This window comes from Schistocerca cancellata, chromosome 1 (assembly GCF_023864275.1).
Source record: "Schistocerca cancellata isolate TAMUIC-IGC-003103 chromosome 1, iqSchCanc2.1, whole genome shotgun sequence".
Classification (NCBI taxonomy): Eukaryota; Metazoa; Arthropoda; class Insecta; order Orthoptera; family Acrididae; genus Schistocerca; species Schistocerca cancellata.
This window is the reverse complement of record NC_064626.1, coordinates 343,668,883-343,691,739: the sequence shown is the minus strand read 5'-3', so window position 1 is coordinate 343,691,739 and position 22,857 is coordinate 343,668,883. Positions and strand designations below refer to the sequence as shown.

Genomic DNA, 22,857 nt, shown 5'->3' with positions numbered 1-22,857 from the left:
TTCATTTATCCTTTGTGTTCTCTGTAACTTGGACCATTGAGAAATTTGATTTTAATTTTAGCATGTTCTGACTCTGAGCAAAACTTTCCTAAGTAAACTCTTTTCAGTCACCTGATAACATAAATATTATATACAACTATGATGTGCACAAGACAGTTCTCCACCATATAAACATCTTTTCAGAAATTTAATTTTAAGATTACCATTTAAGTTTGGAATGAAATTGTACTTAAAGTGTTGCAAGAAATCAAAAGGATTCAAATTACCATTTCCAGGAAAACATTTCACTGCAACACTAGAAAATCCAATACAACCTGTATTAAAAATGTCTTTGTTGCTACTCCTACCTCTAACCTAATTAATTGTTTTTGAACATCAAGCAAAAAATTTCTTAACATGACACATTATTTTTACATACATTGACTTTTTCTGAATTGGTCATTTCAGAACTACAAAATTTAGTTTAACAAGCATTGTTAACCGATACAATTTCATTATTAAAATTATGCTCTACTTCTGAAATGTCACCTTGCAAATTTACTTCCAAACCAGACACTTTCTGATTAACCATTTGAAAACTGGATTATGTGATTTTTGAATTCAGGAAGTAAAGCTGTGAGGACGGGGTGTTAGTCATGCTTGGATAGCTCAGTTGGTAGAGCACTTACCTGTGAAAGGCAAAGGTCCCGAGTTAGAATCTCAGTCCGGCAGACAATTTTAATCTGCCAGGAAGTTTCATATCAGTGCACACTCCGCGGCAGAGTGAAAATGTCATTCTGGAAACATCCCCAGGCTGTGGCTAAGCCATGTCTCTGCAATATCCTTCCTTTCAGGAGTGCTAGTTTTGCAAGGCTGGCAGGAGAGCTTCTGTAAAGTTTGGAAGATAGGAGACGAGGTCAATGTGGAACTAAAGCTGTGAGGATGGGGCGTGAATCATGATTGGGTAGCTCAGTTGGTAGAGCACTTGCCTGCAAAAGGCAAAGGTCCCAAGTTCGAGTCTCAATCTGGCACACAGTTTTAATCTGCCAGGAAGTTTCATTAGGTATGTTCATCAAGCAGTCTGCACCATTGAAGATTGATGCCAAAAACACCAGTGGCACACTTGACTACTGTGCCTCTACAAGTATGTGGCTAGAGCACACTATTTATCAGTGAATCATGTGATGGAGTACAAATGTACCAGGATTTTAGCACAAACTTCCAAATAATGGGACATCTCATTAGAGAAGCCATTGAAATTTGTACCAGGGATAATTGTATCAATCAGAACTACAGCTAGAATCTCAGGAAGGCTTAGGAACCAGCACTGGGTTTAATTAAGAAGACACTCAGCAAAGAAAGTGATCTGGCCACCAGGGTAGACAGAGCAACTGCATCAAAGCTACCACAGACACCGATGGAAGTGAAACTTCCTGGCAGATTAAAACTGTGTGCCGGACCAAGACTTGAACTCAGGAAAGGTCTCGAGTTTCAGTCTCAGTCTGGCACATGGTTTTAATCTGCCAGGAAGTTTCATATCAGTGCACTCTCCGCTGTAGAGTGAATATTTCATTCTAGAAACCAATGGAAGTGTTCCTGCAACTGCTGACACACACAGTTGGGCATAGACTGTCGAGTGAACAGCTTGTGGTAGGATGAGATATAAGTCAGCTGTACAACCTCAGGAGCTCAGCTTGTCAAGCACCTGATGATAATGACAAGTCTGATAGCCAAATTATTGTGTCCGAGAGACACAATGGATCACCAGTGTACCAGTGGCCTGTTCAATCAAGAAGAAAGATATTGACAATTTTCTGTAAACTATTTTTAGAGAAGATTGACAAAACAGAGAGGACATACGTTGGTATACATTCAACATTGATGATACACTCATGTTGTTCAACACAGTGGTGGAGGAAATAGCTTGTAGATGTCTTAGAGGATGTTTCTGGTTTAGATGTTTAAGAATAACAGTTGCCTGGATGAACCATTCTAATAACTTATAATGCTACTGTTATGTTATTGTATTCTGTTAAGGTGATTTGAAATATTTAAAATAATTATCATACAACAATAAAGTCAAAACTTCAGGTAAAACACTGAATACCAAGTTACAGTAGCCAATTTATTAATTTTTTCCATGTTATCACATAGTAAGTTGTTAGAAATACAGTTTTTCAAGTTTTGCACAGTAAGATGTAAATTATTTGCAAAGAACAAGATAAATGATTTTTAATATCATTCAAAGCACAATGTGTCGAAATGGTTCGTGCAAATGAGAATGTGTCCACATTTAAATGTATTTTTTGAGGAATATTTTTGTGTAGATTTGGTTGATAGGTATAAACTATCTTTTCGCTCAAAAGTAAAGGCTTTTGCACTACAATATTTTTTTTCATTCATATATATGGGTGAAATAAGTTTTATGCTGATTGTGAAAAATTGCATTTAGTGGACATGTTCAACATTGTATGTCACCTTCTCAGTTCTAAATTCGTAATTGTGTAGTTCCTTCACTGTTGTACTCATTGTCTCCCTTGGGGTATATTGCTGGTCCCAAGTCATTGTCCTTGTACCAAGAAATATTAAAGGGTCAAAGGACTGTTATTCAGGTAACTTCCTATGGTTATTCCAATAAACACATTTTTTGATCTCTGAAGTAAATGTATTCTTTAGCATTTCCACGCTTTGCAGTAATAAGGTAATCATGCTTCTGCTTTCAACAATACAACAAAACAATATCAAGTCCCTTTGCTACAACTCTCCTGCCAAGGGCATCCAGTTCTCAACACATTCCTACCAAGTCTCTGTACTTCCCTCTCAATGAATACCATGCTTGAAGTGTTCATAACATTTTGATAATAATTGCTGGTGCAACTTTCAGACAATTAATAAAGCGGATTACAGAAATTTAAGTGAAATGCTTCAACATTAATTTAAATAAGCAGGAGAGAAATATTTTATATGTAATAACTCATTTTTATGAATGTTTATGGGTCAATATCATTCTTATCAAACTGAAGGGATGGATATCCACTGGTATGACATGTTTATCCGAATACAACTGGCTTTATTGCATTACAGCAGTGATTATCTTATCAGACCAGAGGGATAACTAATGATTCATGGAATAATACTTTAGTATGTAATGGGAGCATGCCCCATCACCATCACACATACAAAACATACTGGTGCTATGGCATCAAGTGTGTGGTTGAGACTCATTAAATGTATCTAGTGCTTTCTGCTTGTAAGAGACAACTACTACTTGAGAAAATTTTTAAAATAAGACCTGTCACACTAACAACTCATGATATATCACAGTACTTCCTATGAGCGAAACAGAACACTGCTGTGACAATTATTTTAGCAGCTCGTGTAACAGAGGATTTCCATTTTGGTCCTTTGCGGTAATGTGATGTGAAGTCAAGTAGGACTACACATGATGGGTTCAGAATCAAGGCAGTCTAAATCACTAATGTGCAACTTTTCTGCATAAAGAGTTCTTTCCCAAAAACTTAGTTTCCTTGAAACTCTCTTTCGCTTCTAATATATGGCAGAGGATGGACCAATATGTATTAGTGCACCTTTATAGTTGTTGTATCTGTGGTAATAGTTGTACATTTTAAGGTATAAAGACATAAGCCACTTTGAAATTAATGAAAGGAATAAATTGTTGAGTTAAACACAAGCAATTATATCCAAAACATTGAAAATAATATTACAAGATGAAATTCTTCATTAAATTGATACAGAAAATATTACCACAAATATATAGAAAACTTAAAACTATTAGTTATTTAATTCATTTGCAGTAAATCCCTCTTCTTCTTCTGGAAGGAACTGAACATCCAAGCCAGCATAAGAATTTCAGTGCTCTTAAAACATGTATGACTTCAGCAAGAAAAAGCATATCTAATTTTTTCAGTGCATTTATGGTGTGTGGTTCTTTGTAGAGTTGTTCTTGAACCAAAAGTCACCTTTTGGAGTGACCTTTGGTTAATTTTGGTTGAACATCCAAAGTTTGGAAAGATTCATCCCCATCCAAGCCTCGCATCCTTCTCATCCAATGGCTGTCATTATTATGGGAGGTTCAAATGCTGTTGCAAGAAATCAAGTAAATGATGCAATTACACATATGAAAATGGTACTGGGTAGGTTCAATGGCACTAAAACAATTGTTGTCAACATTCCACAGAGGCATGATCTTATGAAACAGTCTATTGTGAGCTGGGAAGTTCATAAAACAAATGATAGGATTAAAGCTTTATGTAGTAAATTTCATAATGTGTCTAGTATATGTCAGCAACATAGAAAGAGATCTGCACACATCTCATGGTCTGCTCATGAACAAAAGAGGCAAAAAGAGTGTTAGTAGTAAAATTATTGAGGAAGACAGGTGACATTGTCCACAAAGTGATGAAAAGAAGTGCATTGCTATGGGGTGGTACAACCCATCTCAACAAAATCTGCCATAACACCAGCCACCGCTGGAAAGCCAGGGAAACTTGTAAAGCCTGCTGGCCTCATTGCTAGTCCAAAATCACCCTCTATGGTCCATCAGGTAAAACTCAGCCTTAAAATCATACACCAGAGTCTTGGTAGTCTTAGAAAAAACCATAATGATCTAGATGTAATGTCACGGATTGACAAACCCAATATATTTGTTGTAACTGAACATTGGTACAATGAAGCTCTAACTAGCATTAGTCAACCACTGTGTATGAAATTTTGCACAGCCTTCAGTAGAAAAGACAATACTGGGGAGGTGTAGCAATTTTCACTGTAAATGAAATTAATTTTAATGTTATTGATGTGAGTGCCTTCTGCTTGGAAGGAGTCTCAGAATTTGCTGCAATAAACCTAAAATGAGGTAGAGGTAACATAACAGTTATTGGTGTTGATAGGCCACCTGCAGCAAATACAGATACCTTTTTTGTAAATCTTTCTGACTTGCTTGTATATATACACACTACATTTTCTGGACCAAATGGTCATGTAAATATTATAGTTACAGGGGATATAAATATAAATTTATTAACAAATGATGTCAGCACCAAAAAGTTACATCTCCTGTATGATGAATTTAACCTGACCCCACTCATTCGGGAACCCACTAGAGAAAATAGCAATAGTAAAACATGTCTTGATAACATAATAGCAAATGTGACCCACCCATCCCACAGTGCATTTGTTTTAAAACTAGCCACCTCGGATCACCATGCAGTGCAGCTTAGATTGGAGTTTCATGAGGTCCCCACTGTCACCACAAAGCAACAATTTGTAACTAAAAGAATAATCCAGAATGAGATTTTCACTCTGCAGCGGAGTGTGCGCTGATATGAAACTTCCTGGCAGATTAAAACTGTGTGCCCGACCGAGACACGAACTCGGGACCTTTGCCTTTCGCGGGCAAGTGCTCTACCAACTGAGCTACCGAAGCACGACTCACGCCCGGTACTCACAGCTTTACTTCTGCCAGTACCTCGTCTCCTACCTTCCAAACTTTACAGAAGCTCTCCTGCGAAACTTGCAGAACTAGCACTCCTGAAAGAAAGGATATTGCGGAGACATGGCTTAGCCACAGCCTAGGGGATGTTTCCAGAATGAGATTTTCACTCTGCAGCGGAGTGTGCGCTGATATGAAACTTCCTGGCAGATTAAAACTGTGTGCCCGACCGAGACACGAACTCGGGACCTTTGCCTTTCGCGGGCAAGTGCTCTACCAACTGAGCTACCGAAGCACGACTCACGCCCGGTACTCACAGCTTTACTTCTGCCAGTACCTCGTCTCCTACCTTCCAAACTTTACAGAAGCTCTCCTGCGAAACTTGCAGAACTAGCACTCCTGAAAGAAAGGATATTGCGGAGACATGGCTTAGCCACAGCCTAGGGGATGTTTCCAGAATGAGATTTTCACTCTGCAGCGGAGTGTGCGCTGATATGAAACTTCCTGGCAGATTAAAACTGTGTGCCCGACCGAGACACGAACTCGGGACCTTTGCCTTTCGCGGGCAAGTGCTCTACCAACTGAGCTACCGAAGCACGACTCACGCCCGGTACTCACAGCTTTACTTCTGCCAGTACCTCGTCTCCTACCTTCCAAACTTTACAGAAGCTCTCCTGCGAAACTTGCAGAACTAGCACTCCTGAAAGAAAGGATATTGCGGAGACATGGCTTAGCCACAGCCTAGGGGATGTTTCCAGAATGAGATTTTCACTCTGCAGTGGAGTGTGCGCTGATATGAAACTTCCTGGCAGATTAAAACTGTGTGCCCGACCGAGACACGAACTCGGGACCTTTGCCTTTCGCGGGCAAGTGCTCTACCAACTGAGCTACCGAAGCACGACTCACGCCCGGTACTCACAGCTTTACTTCTGCCAGTACCTCGTCTCCTACCTTCCAAACTTTACAGAAGCTCTCCTGCGAAACTTGCAGAACTAGCACTCCTGAAAGAAAGGATATTGCGGAGACATGGCTTAGCCACAGCCTAGGGGATGTTTCCAGAATGAGATTTTCACTCTGCAGCGGAGTGTGCGCTGATATGAAACTTCCTGGCAGATTAAAACTGTGTGCCCGACCGAGACACGAACTCGGGACCTTTGCCTTTCGCGGGCAAGTGCTCTACCAACTGAGCTACCGAAGCACGACTCACGCCCGGTACTCACAGCTTTACTTCTGCCAGTACCTCGTCTCCTACCTGCCAAACTTTACAGAAGCTCTCCTGCGAAACTTGCAGAACTAGCACTCCTGAAAGAAAGGATATTGCGGAGACATGGCTTAGCCACAGCCTAGGGGATGTTTCCAGAATGAGATTTTCACTCTGCAGCGGAGTGTGCGCTGATATGAAACTTCCTGGCAGATTAAAACTGTGTGCCCGACCGAGACACGAACTCGGGACCTTTGCCTTTCGCGGGCAAGTGCTCTACCAACTGAGCTACCGAAGCACGACTCACGCCCGGTACTCACAGCTTTACTTCTGCCAGTACCTCGTCTCCTACCTTCCAAACTTTACAGAAGCTCTCCTGCGAAACTTGCAGAACTAGCACTCCTGAAAGAAAGGATATTGCGGAGACATGGCTTAGCCACAGCCTAGGGGATGTTTCCAGAATGAGATTTTCACTCTGCAGCGGAGTGTGCGCTGATATGAAACTTCCTGGCAGATTAAAACTGTGTGCCCGACCGAGACACGAACTCGGGACCTTTGCCTTTCGCGGGCAAGTGCTCTACCAACTGAGCTACCGAAGCACGACTCACGCCCGGTACTCACAGCTTTACTTCTGCCAGTACCTCGTCTCCTACCTTCCAAACTTTACAGAAGCTCTCCTGCGAAACTTGCAGAACTAGCACTCCTGAAAGAAAGGATATTGCGGAGACATGGCTTAGCCACAGCCTAGGGGATGTTTCCAGAATGAGATTTTCACTCTGCAGCGGAGTGTGCGCTGATATGAAACTTCCTGGCAGATTAAAACTGTGTGCCCGACCGAGACACGAACTCGGGACCTTTGCCTTTCGCGGGCAAGTGCTCTACCAACTGAGCTACCGAAGCACGACTCACGCCCGGTACTCACAGCTTTACTTCTGCCAGTACCTCGTCTCCTACCTTCCAAACTTTACAGAAGCTCTCCTGCGAAACTTGCAGAACTAGCACTCCTGAAAGAAAGGATATTGCGGAGACATGGCTTAGCCACAGCCTAGGGGATGTTTCCAGAATGAGATTTTCACTCTGCAGCGGAGTGTGCGCTGATATGAAACTTCCTGGCAGATTAAAACTGTGTGCCCGACCGAGACACGAACTCGGGACCTTTGCCTTTCGCGGGCAAGTGCTCTACCAACTGAGCTACCGAAGCACGACTCACGCCCGGTACTCACAGCTTTACTTCTGCCAGTACCTCGTCTCCTACCTTCCAAACTTTACAGAAGCTCTCCTGCGAAACTTGCAGAACTAGCACTCCTGAAAGAAAGGATATTGCGGAGACATGGCTTAGCCACAGCCTAGGGGATGTTTCCAGAATGAGATTTTCACTCTGCAGCGGAGTGTGCGCTGATATGAAACTTCCTGGCAGATTAAAACTGTGTGCCCGACCGAGACACGAACTCGGGACCTTTGCCTTTCGCGGGCAAGTGCTCTACCAACTGAGCTACCGAAGCACGACTCACGCCCGGTACTCACAGCTTTACTTCTGCCAGTACCTCGTCTCCTACCTTCCAAACTTTACAGAAGCTCTCCTGCGAAACTTGCAGAACTAGCACTCCTGAAAGAAAGGATATTGCGGAGACATGGCTTAGCCACAGCCTAGGGGGATGTTTCCAGAATGAGATTTTCACTCTGCAGCGGAGTGTGTGCTGATATGAAACTTCCTGGCAGATTAAAACTGTGTGCCCGACCGAGACACGAACTCGATACAACAACTATAAAGGTGCACTAATACATATTGGTCCATCCTCTGCCATATATTAGAAGCGAAAGAGAGTTTCAAGGAAACTAAGTTTTTGGGAAAGAACTCTTTATGCAGAAAAGTTGCACATTAGTGATTTAGACTGCCTTGATTCTGAACCCATCATGTGTAGTCCTACTTGACTTCACATCACATTACCGCAAAGGACCAAAATGGAAATCCTCTGTTACACGAGCTGCTAAAATAATTGTCACAGCAGTGTTCTGTTTCGCTCATAGGAAGTACTGTGATATATCATGAGTTGTTAGTGTGACAGGTCTTATTTTAAAAATTTTCTCAAGTAGTAGTTGTCTCTTACAAGCAGAAAGCACTAGATACATTTAATGAGTCTCAACCACACACTTGATGCCATAGCACCAGTATGTTTTGTATGTGTGATGGTGATGGGGCATGCTCCCATTACATACTAAAGTATTATTCCATGAATCATTAGTTATCCCTCTGGTCTGATAAGATAATCACTGCTGTAATGCAATAAAGCCAGTTGTATTCGGATAAACATGTCATACCAGTGGATATCCATCCCTTCAGTTTGATAAGAATAATATTGACCCATAAACATTCATAAAAATGAGTTATTACATATAAAATATTTCTCTCCTGCTTATTTAAATTAATGTTGAAGCATTTCACTTAAATTTCTGTAATCCGCTTTATTAATTGTCTGAAAGTTGCACCAGCAATTATTATCAAAATGTTATGAACACTTCAAGCATGGTATTCATTGAGAGGGAAGTACAGAGACTTGGTAGGAATGTGTTGAGAACTGGATGCCCTTGGCAGGAGAGTTGTAGCAAAGGGACTTGATATTGTTTTGTTGTATTGTTGAAAGCAGAAGCATGATTACCTTATTACTGCAAAGCGTGGAAATACTAAAGAATACATTTACTTCAGAGATCAAAAAATGTGTTTATTGGAATAACCATAGGAAGTTACCTGAATAACAGTCCTTTGACCCTTTAATATTTCTTGGTACAAGGACAATGACTTGGGACCAGCAATATACCCCAAGGGAGACAATGAGTACAACAGTGAAGGAACTACACAATTACGAATTTAGAACTGAGAAGGTGACATACAATGTTGAACATGTCCACTAAATGCAATTTTTCACAATCAGCATAAAACTTATTTCACCCATATATATGAATGAAAAAAAATATTGTAGTGCAAAAGCCTTTACTTTTGAGCGAAAAGATAGTTTATACCTATCAACCAAATCTACACAAAAATATTCCTCAAAAAATACATTTAAATGTGGACACATTCTCATTTGCACGAACCATTTCGACACATTGTGCTTTGAATGATATTAAAAATCATTTATCTTGTTCTTTGCAAATAATTTACATCTTACTGTGCAAAACTTGAAAAACTGTATTTCTAACAACTTACTATGTGATAACATGGAAAAAATTAATAAATTGGCTACTGTAACTTGGTATTCAGTGTTTTACCTGAAGTTTTGACTTTATTGTTGTATGATAATTATTTTAAATATTTCAAATCACCTTAACAGAATACAATAACATAACAGTAGCATTATAAGTTATTAGAATGGTTCATCCAGGCAACTGTTATTCTTAAACATCTAAACCAGAAACATCCTCTAAGACATCTACAAGCTATTTCCTCCACCACTGTGTTGAACAACATGAGTGTATCATCAATGTTGAATGTATACCAACTTATGTCCTCTCTGTTTTGTCAATCTTCTCTAAAAATAGTTTACAGAAAATTGTCAATATCTTTCTTCTTGATTGAACAGGCCACTGGTACACTGGTGATCCATTGTGTCTCTCGGACACAATAATTTGGCTATCAGACTTGTCATTATCATCAGGTGCTTGACAAGCTGAGCTCCTGAGGTTGTACAGCTGACTTATATCTCATCCTACCACAAGCTGTTCACTCGACAGTCTATGCCCAACTGTGTGTGTCAGCAGTTGCAGGAACACTTCCATTGGTTTCTAGAATGAAATATTCACTCTACAGCGGAGAGTGCACTGATATGAAACTTCCTGGCAGATTAAAACCATGTGCCGGACTGAGACTGAAACTCGAGACCTTTCCTGAGTTCAAGTCTTGGTCCGGCACACAGTTTTAATCTGCCAGGAAGTTTCACTTCCATCGGTGTCTGTGGTAGCTTTGATGCAGTTGCTCTGTCTACCCTGGTGGCCAGATCACTTTCTTTGCTGAGTGTCTTCTTAATTAAACCCAGTGCTGGTTCCTAAGCCTTCCTGAGATTCTAGCTGTAGTTCTGATTGATACAATTATCCCTGGTACAAATTTCAATGGCTTCTCTAATGAGATGTCCCATTATTTGGAAGTTTGTGCTAAAATCCTGGTACATTTGTACTCCATCACATGATTCACTGATAAATAGTGTGCTCTAGCCACATACTTGTAGAGGCACAGTAGTCAAGTGTGCCACTGGTGTTTTTGGCATTAATCTTCAATGGTGCAGACTGCTTGATGAACATACCAAATGAAACTTCCTGGCAGATTAAAACTGTGTGCCAGATTGAGACTCGAACTTGGGACCTTTGCCTTTTGCAGGCAAGTGCTCTACCAACTGAGCTACCCAATCATGATTCACGCCCCATCCTCACAGCTTTAGTTCCACATTGACCTCGTCTCCTATCTTCCAAACTTTACAGAAGCTCTCCTGCCAGCCTTGCAAAACTAGCACTCCTGAAAGGAAGGATATTGCAGAGACATGGCTTAGCCACAGCCTGGGGATGTTTCCAGAATGACATTTTCACTCTGCCGCGGAGTGTGCACTGATATGAAACTTCCTGGCAGATTAAAATTGTCTGCCGGACTGAGATTCTAACTCGGGACCTTTGCCTTTCACAGGTAAGTGCTCTACCAACTGAGCTATCCAAGCATGACTAACACCCCGTCCTCACAGCTTTACTTCCTGAATTCAAAAATCACATAATCCAGTTTTCAAATGGTTAATCAGAAAGTGTCTGGTTTGGAAGTAAATTTGCAAGGTGACATTTCAGAAGTAGAGCATAATTTTAATAATGAAATTGTATCGGTTAACAATGCTTGTTAAACTAAATTTTGTAGTTCTGAAATGACCAATTCAGAAAAAGTCAATGTATGTAAAAATAATGTGTCATGTTAAGAAATTTTTTGCTTGATGTTCAAAAACAATTAATTAGGTTAGAGGTAGGAGTAGCAACAAAGACATTTTTAATACAGGTTGTATTGGATTTTCTAGTGTTGCAGTGAAATGTTTTCCTGGAAATGGTAATTTGAATCCTTTTGATTTCTTGCAACACTTTAAGTACAATTTCATTCCAAACTTAAATGGTAATCTTAAAATTAAATTTCTGAAAAGATGTTTATATGGTGGAGAACTGTCTTGTGCACATCATAGTTGTATATAATATTTATGTTATCAGGTGACTGAAAAGAGTTTACTTAGGAAAGTTTTGCTCAGAGTCAGAACATGCTAAAATTAAAATCAAATTTCTCAATGGTCCAAGTTACAGAGAACACAAAGGATAAATGAAACAATGTTGTTAGAATCAATTTAAAAAAAACTTGTTCATTTATGTTGAGAGTGCAATATCAATAATTATATCTGTTAACTGTGTAAAATATCTTCAAGTATAAAAAAAGCGCTGCTGACATCAGTATTCTGTGCTCAGTTGTCTTCTGTTGTTTTTCAATTTAACAAATTACATGGTGAAAGCTCAGCAGTCACTCCAGATCCAGAAAACTTGGTAGTCCATTTATCAAAAATTTTATGTCGATCAGCTAGTCATGAAATACCCTGGTTCAGTAAAGCTATGGGAGAAACTGCTACCTGGGGATAAAATTCCAGCAAAGGAGTAACTTGCTGTGACTCCAGACAGCTCTCTGTTGGCACCTCTATGAGAATGCATTGGTAAAGGATGTATTGTTGATGTCAAATGGGATCAGACAATGTTTGATTCAACAAAAAGTTCCTTAATTTTTGAAATTATAGAACGTGAACAGAGTGTGGGAGACATAGTTGCATAGTCTCTACTGTCATATTTTAAAAGTGTTGATCAGTATTACAATAGGCATCTAGTGCAGCTTATATTACAAGTCACCATTGAAGACTTAACACAAATTGGTCCTAAATATGTAGCTCAACTCTTTGATCCAGAGAAATCTAAATCAACTCTTGTGTTTCATCCTACAAAATCAGAGGAACTTTCATTGGGATATAAAATGGCGAACAAAAATCACCAGATTTACAACAGCTTATTATTTTTACACATGACAGTGGACCACTGCAAGTCAAAATTGAAGGGTTTACTGAGATTAAAGATAATGATGCATCCTTTATAATTAATCAACATCAAGCAGTAATGGTGTGGTTGCTGATCAGACATTCATGCCTCAGCATGCCTGAGTCTGTATTGCCAGTCCCAATGTTGCTTATGCATTGTGGATAATTTATGAAAGTTGTTTAGTTTCCTTTCTTGCTGAGGGCCACTTCTATTAACATGACTGTCATGGTAATGATGTTTGTCAAATCAATTTTATTTCATTTGAAATACTGTCATGTCAGTATTCAGCAAAATCAGACAGTTGTCTAAGATAATGGAGGTGAACTCACCGTGTGACAAAGCAAGCTGGGCTAATTTTAATTCCTCTCTTGTTTTGCCACTTGCCTCCTTAAATTTGATTTGTTACTTTTAACTATGTACCACTAGCATACATGAATATAAACTGTATTTTCATAATACAGGAAGTGTGGCCCTCAGTTTTAAAATGATTTTACACCAGATCTAATTTTGTACTTAGTTTTATCTATGTAATTGATTTTCTAATTTATATTGACTATTCCTAATTAGTATCTTTCATTATAGAGCTAAATCAGTAATTGTTTAGTAACATAAATTTTATTGTTGACATATAAACAAATTAATATAAACATCCAGAAGACAAAATACTAGTAATCTGAAAGTATCTACTTGGCTCTATTCGAAAACATATTAGCAAAACCAGCTTTGAATTAATTACAAATTAATTGACAGTTTTGTCAAAAGTATTGTTTGTGTACCATTTTTGTTAATTTCATGATTTAAATGAATAATTCAGATTAATTCCTGCAGTAGAAGAAACTTTTAAGAAGGACCAGTTTTTTGATGTGTTCAGTTAATCGAATGAGTTAAGTTTTAATTGGAATTTCTGGAAATTAAACTTTGAACAATGTGTAGTTTCAGCACCTATTGTAGTGATGATACATAAGGGCCCTGGTTTTGGTCATGAGACAGTCAGTCAATGGCTGAGTTTCAGACGAGTAACCTGTGTTGGTTAGAACGACAACAATGCTCGACTTAACAGTAAAATAAATGTTACACCAATAGGCCATGTGTAAAAACGATGACAGTGTCTGCTCCATATGTACCTGATTATTCTTCAAGAACTGTGAACTTTGTGGTTAAGTCTTACTGCTCGTAGATGTTCAGTAGTAAACTACTGTAGCAGTATGTGGAGGTTCACCTGGAAATACAGTATTCTACACCTGTTAGAATACAGTATATGTTCCAAAACCCTACTGCAAATCGACGTTAGTCATAAAGGCCTGTAATTCAGCGGATTACTCCTACTTCCCTTCTGGGTATTGGTGAGACTTGAGCAATTTTCCAGTAGATGTAGATGTATGGTGAAAGCCGGAATTGTTCTTTTGATAATTCGGTGGGCAATTTTCTGTCGCATACTTGTCTGAGCTTTCGCCTCGTCTGTAATGACCTCAGTATCGACGGAACGGCAAACTTTAACCGTCCTTATCCTAAGTCAGTTGTTTCACTCCTCGAGTCCGTTGGGGTTTCGCAAGTAGAGGTAATTCCATCGTCTACCAACTCAGAGTGACATTACCCCGTCACAGTTCAAAAAGACGGGTAATGTGAATGACACGCCGCGGAAGCAGCTTTCAAGGACAAGTCACAGTTGGCGTTTCAGCGCCACGCGGAGCCGTCAGAGTCCACGCTTGCGACCTTGCCCACTGCTTGCAGCCACAGAGAGAGAGAGAGAAAGAAAGAAAGACAGAAAGAGAGAGACGGTCGCAGACAGCGATAGGTAGGCGCTAACGTCAGAGGCGAAAGTTACATAAAGCTGCCAGCTGGAGACGCCGTCGGCACTTGCGACTGGACTCACGAGGACGCCGCTCCAGCAGCTGAAATTCTCCAGCAGGTAGGTGGCGCTCATCACAGCGTGCTCTGAAACTCTTCGGTTGGTGCATCACAGTTGTTGGTAACGTTTTCCATTGTCAGAGGAACACTTAACTAAGTAACTTATAAGAGTTTCACCTTCAGAGCTCTCTTATGCACCGTCGTCGCTAATTGACGCTTGTGCAATGGCGATCTCCCCAGATGTAACCGGTTTGCATCCTGCGGGCAGAAAGAATTTTCACCAGTAGTGTTTCACCGGAAAGGGGAGGCGAAGTGGTAGCTTGCTGTTCAAAGCACCAGGTTACGTGTCGATGAGTTGAGTTAATATCTAAGCCCTACAGGAATTTAGTTTACAGTTCGTGCGCATGGCGACACAGCTGAAACTCATCTGTCCGGCCGCCGGTAACGATAGGTTCGTTCCAGCTGCTGGCACCGGATGTCAGCCTCTCTCTTTTCTCTGCTTTCGTCCCCGCCAACACAGGAAGGTCACTACACTCTAGAGGAATTTAACTCTGGTACCATTATTAAAGAATGGCACCGAACGAGATGGGGCAGCAGTGAGTCACTGGACTCGCATTCGGAGGGACGGCGGTTCAAATCTCGTTCCACTCATTCAGTTTTCGATGTGCCATGTTTTCCCTAAACCGCTTAAGGAAAATGCCGGGACTGTTCCTTCGAAAAGAATGGTTCCTTTGAATTCGATCTTGTGCTCTTTCTCTAATGACCTCATCGCCAGCAGGTTCTAACCGTATCTTTCTTTTCTATTAATGTATGACAGCCCGCTTCGGAAAGAAGGGCCTGCCTACGTATGCGGTGTAAGAAAAACCTGTGTCAGGCAACCGAGCAACCCGCAGAGATCTCCAGCCAATGATACCATATGAAATCATACACCTGAAAATAACGGTACTTAAGCCACGGATTGACTTGACGGCAGAATCATAAAAAATATCACAATATATATTTATTTATGTTTCCGACGACCTCTTTCCTACATTACAGCTTGTTTTAATGTCGGTGGATGCAGATACACTCTAATAAGAGGCCGGAATTTTGATAGTGAAAACTATTTTTTTACAACTTATACAAAAGAGATATAGCTTTAAGAGTTTTATTGTCCTTCAAGCTAGTCAGCAACTTTGTGTGTAATCCTTGCCAGCGATGTAGAATTCGTTGGATACCCTTAGCAGCGGTATTTGTCTTGATAGTTCGAGTGGAGCGGTCTATATACCACTGCAACAGTTCTGAAGCGAATCTCGTGAAGCGTTTCATTCAGTTTGGAAATCAAGTTGATGTCGCAAGGGCTTAAGACAGCGGAATGTGCTGGGTGGTACAGCACTTCTCACTCCCCCTCCCCTCCATCGAACAAATCTGTCTGAACTTGCGCCACATTCGCTTGTGACTTCACTAGATTTATAATTAACCTGTTATTAATTTTTTAGATCAAACTTTCTATTTGTTTGTAATTTAACAAGAGAAACTGTGATTGCTATTAATCAAGATTACGCAACATTGTGATCACCGGCCATCGCGAGAGTGAATGCAGCCTGGTGGTTTTTCGGGCACGTGACGCTGCAGGGAGAGTGTATAAACGGAGCAGAGACGTATAGGGAGTCATTATAACGACGATACGGGCTGCCGGCAATGACGACTTTGACAAACGGCAGACTGCTCTAGCCCAGCCCATTGTCAGAAGCATGTTGGAAAGGGCGAAGCTGGTTGGCCGTTCACGCCCTGCACTCGTGACCATTTACGGAAATTGGTTCAAGGATGGTGAAACTATGAGTAGGCGACAAGATGGTGGCCGTTTACGACTCAGAACAGGGAGGCTGGAGGCCTGCCCGCTCTGTAAAGTAGGAAAGGCGGCTATTTGTGGCAGCTGTAACGCCAGAGCGCAGTGTTTCGGAATACACCGCACACAGCACATGTTACAAAGGGGACTCCGCAGTAAACTACCCCCTTGTACTCCAATGTTGACCCAACGACATCGTCAGTTACGAATGCAATGGGCACGGGATCGTCGATAATGGACTGAGGATCAATTGAAACATGTCTCGCTGCAACCATTGACTGTGCGGCTGGTCCCGGCCGAGGTTCGAGTCCTCCCTCGGGCAAGGGTGTGTGTGTTTGTCCTTAGGACAATTTAGGTTAAGTAGTGTGTAAGCTTAGGGACTGATGACTTGAGCAGTTAAGTACCATAAGATTTCACACACATTTGAACATTTGAAACATGTCTTGTGGTCGAATGAAACACGTCTCATGTTAGACGACAGTCGGCATCATCCAGGCGAATGATTGCACCGTGCCACGGGCAGGAACTGATGTGGGCAGCATTATGCTACTGGGGCCATTCAACTGGGCATCCATAGGATCTGTTATAGTAATCGAAGACACCACGCAAGCTCTGGACTGCCTAACAGTGTTGAGGAGAATCAGCATCGTATTATGTTTGATGTCTGCGGGTGTGACGTCTTTCACTAGGGTATCTGTCTAGGTCCGATGACCAGAATCGTCCTACAGTAATATGAGGTGCTTGACAGTTAATTACGCTGAAATCTTGGCCAGTAAATTCGCTTGGTCTGAACCCAAAGTAACACATCTAGGACGTTACAGGACGCCAGCCGAGCACCCACAAACCACGGGTCCGTCACTTACTGTAACAGCGTGACCTGTGCGTAAACATTTAATGCCATGTATCTCCAGAAATCTACCAAGGACTTTTGGCATTCATTCCACTCAGAACCACAGTTGTGTTGCACTCCGAAGATTGACCAACATTCTGTTAAGAATAACTTTTACACATCAGTGTAACTGTTTAAAGGAACAGTAACTCAAAGAAAATTAACTTATAGGATCTCAATTCATGAGCCTCACGACTTAATGGATATCAATCGTTCTTGAAAAATCGACCCTTTGCCATCTCAAGAAAGAGCAATAGGAACTTTGTTTGTTGAAAATAGTACCAAAAATTAGAACTAATCCCAGTATTACACACCATAGGAAAGCTTATGATTTGCCCATTAATATGATCTAGTAGTGCTATAGCCTTACGAAAAAAATAGCATCCTCCCTCTGTGAATAATTTAGTAAGGTAGAAAATCTTTGCACTCATTTATAGGTTTTTACAGAGTGACAATTATTGAACTATATGAAAAAAAACGTAAATTAGTTACAAACTACGGCGTGAACACAGTTTAATCTACATGTAAACGTCACTACAGATATGCGGATTTAGGTTGTATCATGTTCGATATGCCTGCCAACTTTGGCGATGATGTGGCGTAGACGAATAGCGAAATTCTGCATGACCCACTGAAGTGTCGGAACATCGATGCTGTCGATGACCTCCTGAAAGGCTGTTTTCAGCTCAGCAATGGTTTTGTAATTATTGCTGTATACCCTGTTTCTAATACAACCCCACAAAAAGGAATCGCACGTTTTCAGATCCGGAGAATATGGCGGTCAATCGAGGCCCATGCCAGTGGCCCATGGGTACCCCAGAGCCAGAATACGGTTCCCAAAAAGCCCCTCCAGGACATGAAACACTCCCCTAATTCGATGGGGTCGAGCTCCGTCTTCCATGAATTACGTTTTGTCAAAATCAGCGGTGCTTTGGATAATGATGACGAAATCATCTTCCAAAACCTTCACGAACCGTCCGGTAGTCAACGTGACATCAAGGAATATCGCACCGATTATTTTGTGACTGGACTTTCCATACCACGCAGTCACCAGTTGAGGGTGAAGAGACTTCTTGACTGCGAGGATTCTCAGTCCCCCAAATGCGCCAGTTTTTCAGTGGCCGACAACAACAATGGGCGACAACAACAAGCCGCATGCGCATGCACATGCTAAATCCCATCATGCCCCGCGGCCAATCTGAACGTCCTAACGCAAATCGTTCAAAAGGTGTGATGATTTCATTGAACATAGTTGAATAATTGTCACACTATAAGTACACGATCAAGTCACATTAACGTGACCACGCTCATGTGCAATAACCACTCACAGACGGCAGGTGACAGCAGTAGCAGTGGAGGGTATATAAAGTGGGAGGGGGGGGGGGATGGAAATTAGTGCAGTTGTTGTAATGCGGACGCGGAGTGATTTATCTGACGCTCTAAAGGGCATGATCATTGGCTTTCGAGCAAAGGGTAGAAGCACTTCCGAAACGGCTGAGTTCAGAGTTTGTTAGCTGTTCGCGTGCCGCCGTGGTTAAAGTACACTCTGCAAGACAAAAAGGCGCTGTCTAAAACCGACGCCGAAGTGACTGGTGCACCGCTGACCACAGGTGAGAGGTGTAAACGATAGCTATGGTCTTATGGACATGTGTACGGGCGAGTAGATGTCCCACTACTGAGCAACCAACAGCCCAAGTGAACCATGTGGTGTCCAAAAATGTCTCCTCAGCGACCGTTCAGCAAACGTTGCTGCGATGGGCCTGTGCAATAGACGCCTGGTTCACGCACTCATGCTGACTGATGTCCACCGGCGACAAAGGATAGAACTTGCACGCCAGTACCGGAACACGACGGCCACTGAGTGGCGACATATTGCCTTTCCGGATTCCGGATGTTTCACGTCTTACACTAGATCGGACAGACGGCCGTTGGCGTGTACGGCGTGTAACTTCTGAAAGCAAACACCCTGCGAGGATCATCGGAAGGGTCCAGGGTGCATGAGCAAGCGTTATGGTCCCGGGAATGTTTTCATGACATTCCCTGGCTGATGTCGTCATTCTGAAAGCCACAAAGGATTAACACAAGTATGCACCTATATTTCTGGACAATGTCCACCTCTATATGCAGCTGGTTTAAAAAAAAAAAAATGTTCAAATGTGTGTGAAATCTTATGGGACTTAACTGCTAAGGTCAACAGTCCCTAAGCTTACACACTACTTAATCTAAATTATCCTAAGGACAAACACACACACACCCATGCCCGAGGGAGCATTTGAACCTCCGCCGGGACCAGCCGCACAGTCCATGACGGCAGCGCCTTAGACCGCACGGCTAATCCCACGCGGCAACTGGTTTTTCCTCGGCAAGATGGTATCTACAAGCAGCACAACGCATCGTGTTCCAAACAGCACGCAGTGTACGTCCGTGGTTCGAAGAGCACCAGGATGAGAACACTGTGCTCCTCTGGCCATCAAACTCGCCGGATTTAAAAGAATCCGAGAATCTAAGGGCTGACGTCGAACGTACTGTACGTGCCATGGCCATGGACCCTCAAACAAGAACCCTAGCGCAGTTTGCCACGGCACTGGAGTCAGCATGACTCCATATCCCTGGTCATACCTTCCAGAACCAAACTGACTCTCTTCCTTCCAACTTCATACTTGCTGTGCTAAATCCATTAATTTGTTATTTAACTTTACCTGCGCCAAAGGCAAAAACTACAGAACCATCAGTTATAAAACTGTAATATGAATTATATTAAAGTAAAAAAAGAGAATTGTCAGATATGTTAATTCGTATGGTATCATTTGTACAAGTCAAATATTGGTCCCTCTTTAAGTCCCGCGACCGTTGGTTTATGGAAACTCACGTGCGAGTTAAAAGCGGCTCCTATCGCCTGTTGACACGTGTTTGCTAACCGCAGTAAATGAACTGCAACGGAATTCCTGTCCATTAATTGGGAGATATGGTTCAAAAATGGTTCAAATGGCTCTGAGCACTATGCGACTTAACTTCTGAGGTCATCAGTCGCCTAGAACGTAGAACTAATTAAACCTAACTAACCTAAGAACATCACACACATCCATGCCCGACGCAGGATTCGAACCTGCGACCGTAGCGGTCGCTCGGTTCCAGACTGTAGCGCCTAGAACCGCACGGCCACTCCGGCCGGCCTGGGAAATATGACCGACAATTTTTTGATACTTTTGTCTTCATCGCTCGGTGATCCCTACCTGTTAATTTCTTACTCACACGAGAACAACGTGTAAGTGGGCTGCTTCTGTGTCGGCAGCGCTGTGTAGCGCTTTGCATTGAATCTCTGACTGCGCTTAATTGTAAGAGACTCTGTGGCTGGTCGGGCTCGTTGGAAGTTAATCGCCAGTAGTGTTGAGCAGTTGGAAGTTAGTCGCCAGCAGTGGTGGAAGTACAGTTGGGCAGTTGGAGGTGAACAGCCAGCAGTGATTGATGTCAGATGTGAGAAGTTACATTGACGAAGGGTAGAGGTCTGAAGTTTTAGCATAAATTAACGATCTGGAAGTAGCTGACTCGGAGATTGTATATTATTCGTGATTACATACCTTTGTACTGGCGGTTAATGACGATCTATATTCGTGTTTGAACTAGATGTGACATTATTAAGGTAAAAAAAATACATTATTTGGTTTGAAACAAAATCTTTCCTTTGCTAACCATATGGCTATTAGTAGTTAGCGACTTTAGTAGATAGAATCTTTCATTTAGCTGGCAGTTTTGGCGCTCGCTGTATTCTTGTAGTTCACGCAATGAAGATTTTTGTGAGGTAAGTGATTAATGAAGTGTATAGGTTATTGTTACGATTTCTTTTTAGTTAGGGTCATTCTTTTGAATTAATTATTTGAAGTCAGGTTACCTTTTTCTTTTTTGAGCAGTCAGATTGCGTTGCGCTGGGATATTGTAGGTCAGTGTTGACATGATATAAATAAGTAAAGAGAAAGTATGCTCAGTACGTTCAGTTTCACTTAGCAGCTTCAAAATCAAATAACTTAGAAGTTTCAACTTCCCATTTCATTCAGCAATAGATGCAGAAAAGAATTTTAATAAAGAAGTTTCAAATGTTAGGGTTTAGGACATCTACGATTTTCGTGTTAATAGTAATATTGCCGACATCGCAGTTGCTGTGAAAGCTATGTGAATGAACGCTAGAACAGTAGGGACGCTGCAGCCAGAGTCCGTTAGAACCCTATTAAACTTCTCCGTAGTATAATTCCGCCAGAAAATTATTCTATGATATTTACGTGCAAGACATATTTATCGGTAAAGTTTAGCTCCCATTTTCTTTTGAAGACTTAGTTAGCCTTATGGTTTGCCTTAGATCTTTTGGTTGGTCCATATAAGTGTCCTTTCCGGCATCGTTTGAGACACACGGAGAAACATATCACTATGCTGGAAAGGACAAGCTTAGCCCACCAACAGGTGTGGCCACCATAGTGACCTAAAGGTGCTGCACACTACCACCCAGGTTGCTCAGGTGTCATTTCTGTGACATTCTATATTTCTCGTAGAAGTCACTGGCAGATCGCCTAACCGTGTCGGTGGATTTTCACAGTCGGGAAATCTCGAGACGGGTGCAAAGCGAACTTGAGAGCTCAGTTTAGCAAATGTCGTAGACGGCCGATGTATCAGCACTGTTACCTCATGATACCGCTATAGCCTTTAGAACTGTTGCCAACAGTCTCATAAAGGATAATTCCAAGATCGTGTGAGAGTGATGACGTCCGGTTTAACAGCGGGTGGAGCTGCTGCAGCAAGCCCACTGCTGTTTGACCGGTAGTTGTTCGTGCTAGGCATACACGGTTTCTTAGCCGTGGTTCGGCATTCTATGGCGCCACCTGAAGAAACACTGTTTCGACGATTACAGCTGTTGTAGATATTACGATATTTCGTGCTTGCAACGTACAAGAAAAAATGGAAATTGCTGCTGTAACTAAATTTCGTTTTAATCCCTTTTCTGGGCGGAAAGTACTACTGCAATGCACAAGCCCATTTGTTATTTATATTTTCGTAAACTGTGTTCCTTAAATTACACCTGATAATCCTTATTAAAATGCATTAATTTTCATACCTTATAATCTACACTCCTGGAAATGGAAAAAAGAACACATTGACACCGGTGTGTCAGACCCACCATACTTGCTCCGGACACTGCGAGAGGGCTGTACAAGCAATGATCACACGCACGGCACAGCGGACACACCAGGAACCGCGGTGTTGGCCGTCGAATGGCGCTAGCTGCGCAGCATTTGTGCACCGCCGCCGTCAGTGTCAGCCAGTTTGCCGTGGCATACGGAGCTCCATCGCAGTCTTTAACACTGGTAGCATGCCGCGACAGCGTGGACGTGAACCGTATGTGCAGTTGACGGACTTTGAGCGAGGGCGTATAGTGGGCATGCGGGAGGCCGGGTGGACGTACTGCCGAATTGCTCAACACGTGGGGCGTGAGGTCTCCACAGTACATCGATGTTGTCGCCAGTGGTCGGCGGAAAGTGCACGTGCCCGTCGACCTGGGACTGGACCGCAGCGACGCACGGATGCACGCC

General features: G+C 42.0%; 1 protein-coding gene across 1 annotated transcript in view; it reads left to right on the top strand.

The window, feature by feature from the left end:
• Window positions 1-14,519: 14,519 nt before the first annotated feature.
• LOC126161410 (apolipoprotein D-like) overlaps window positions 14,520-22,857 on the top strand; it is a 70,539-nt gene continuing 62,201 nt past the window's right edge. The window contains exon 1 of the mRNA XM_049917198.1: window positions 14,520-14,625. The gene's annotated coding sequence lies outside the window, so the exon portion shown is untranslated. The remainder of the gene's footprint in view (window positions 14,626-22,857) is intronic.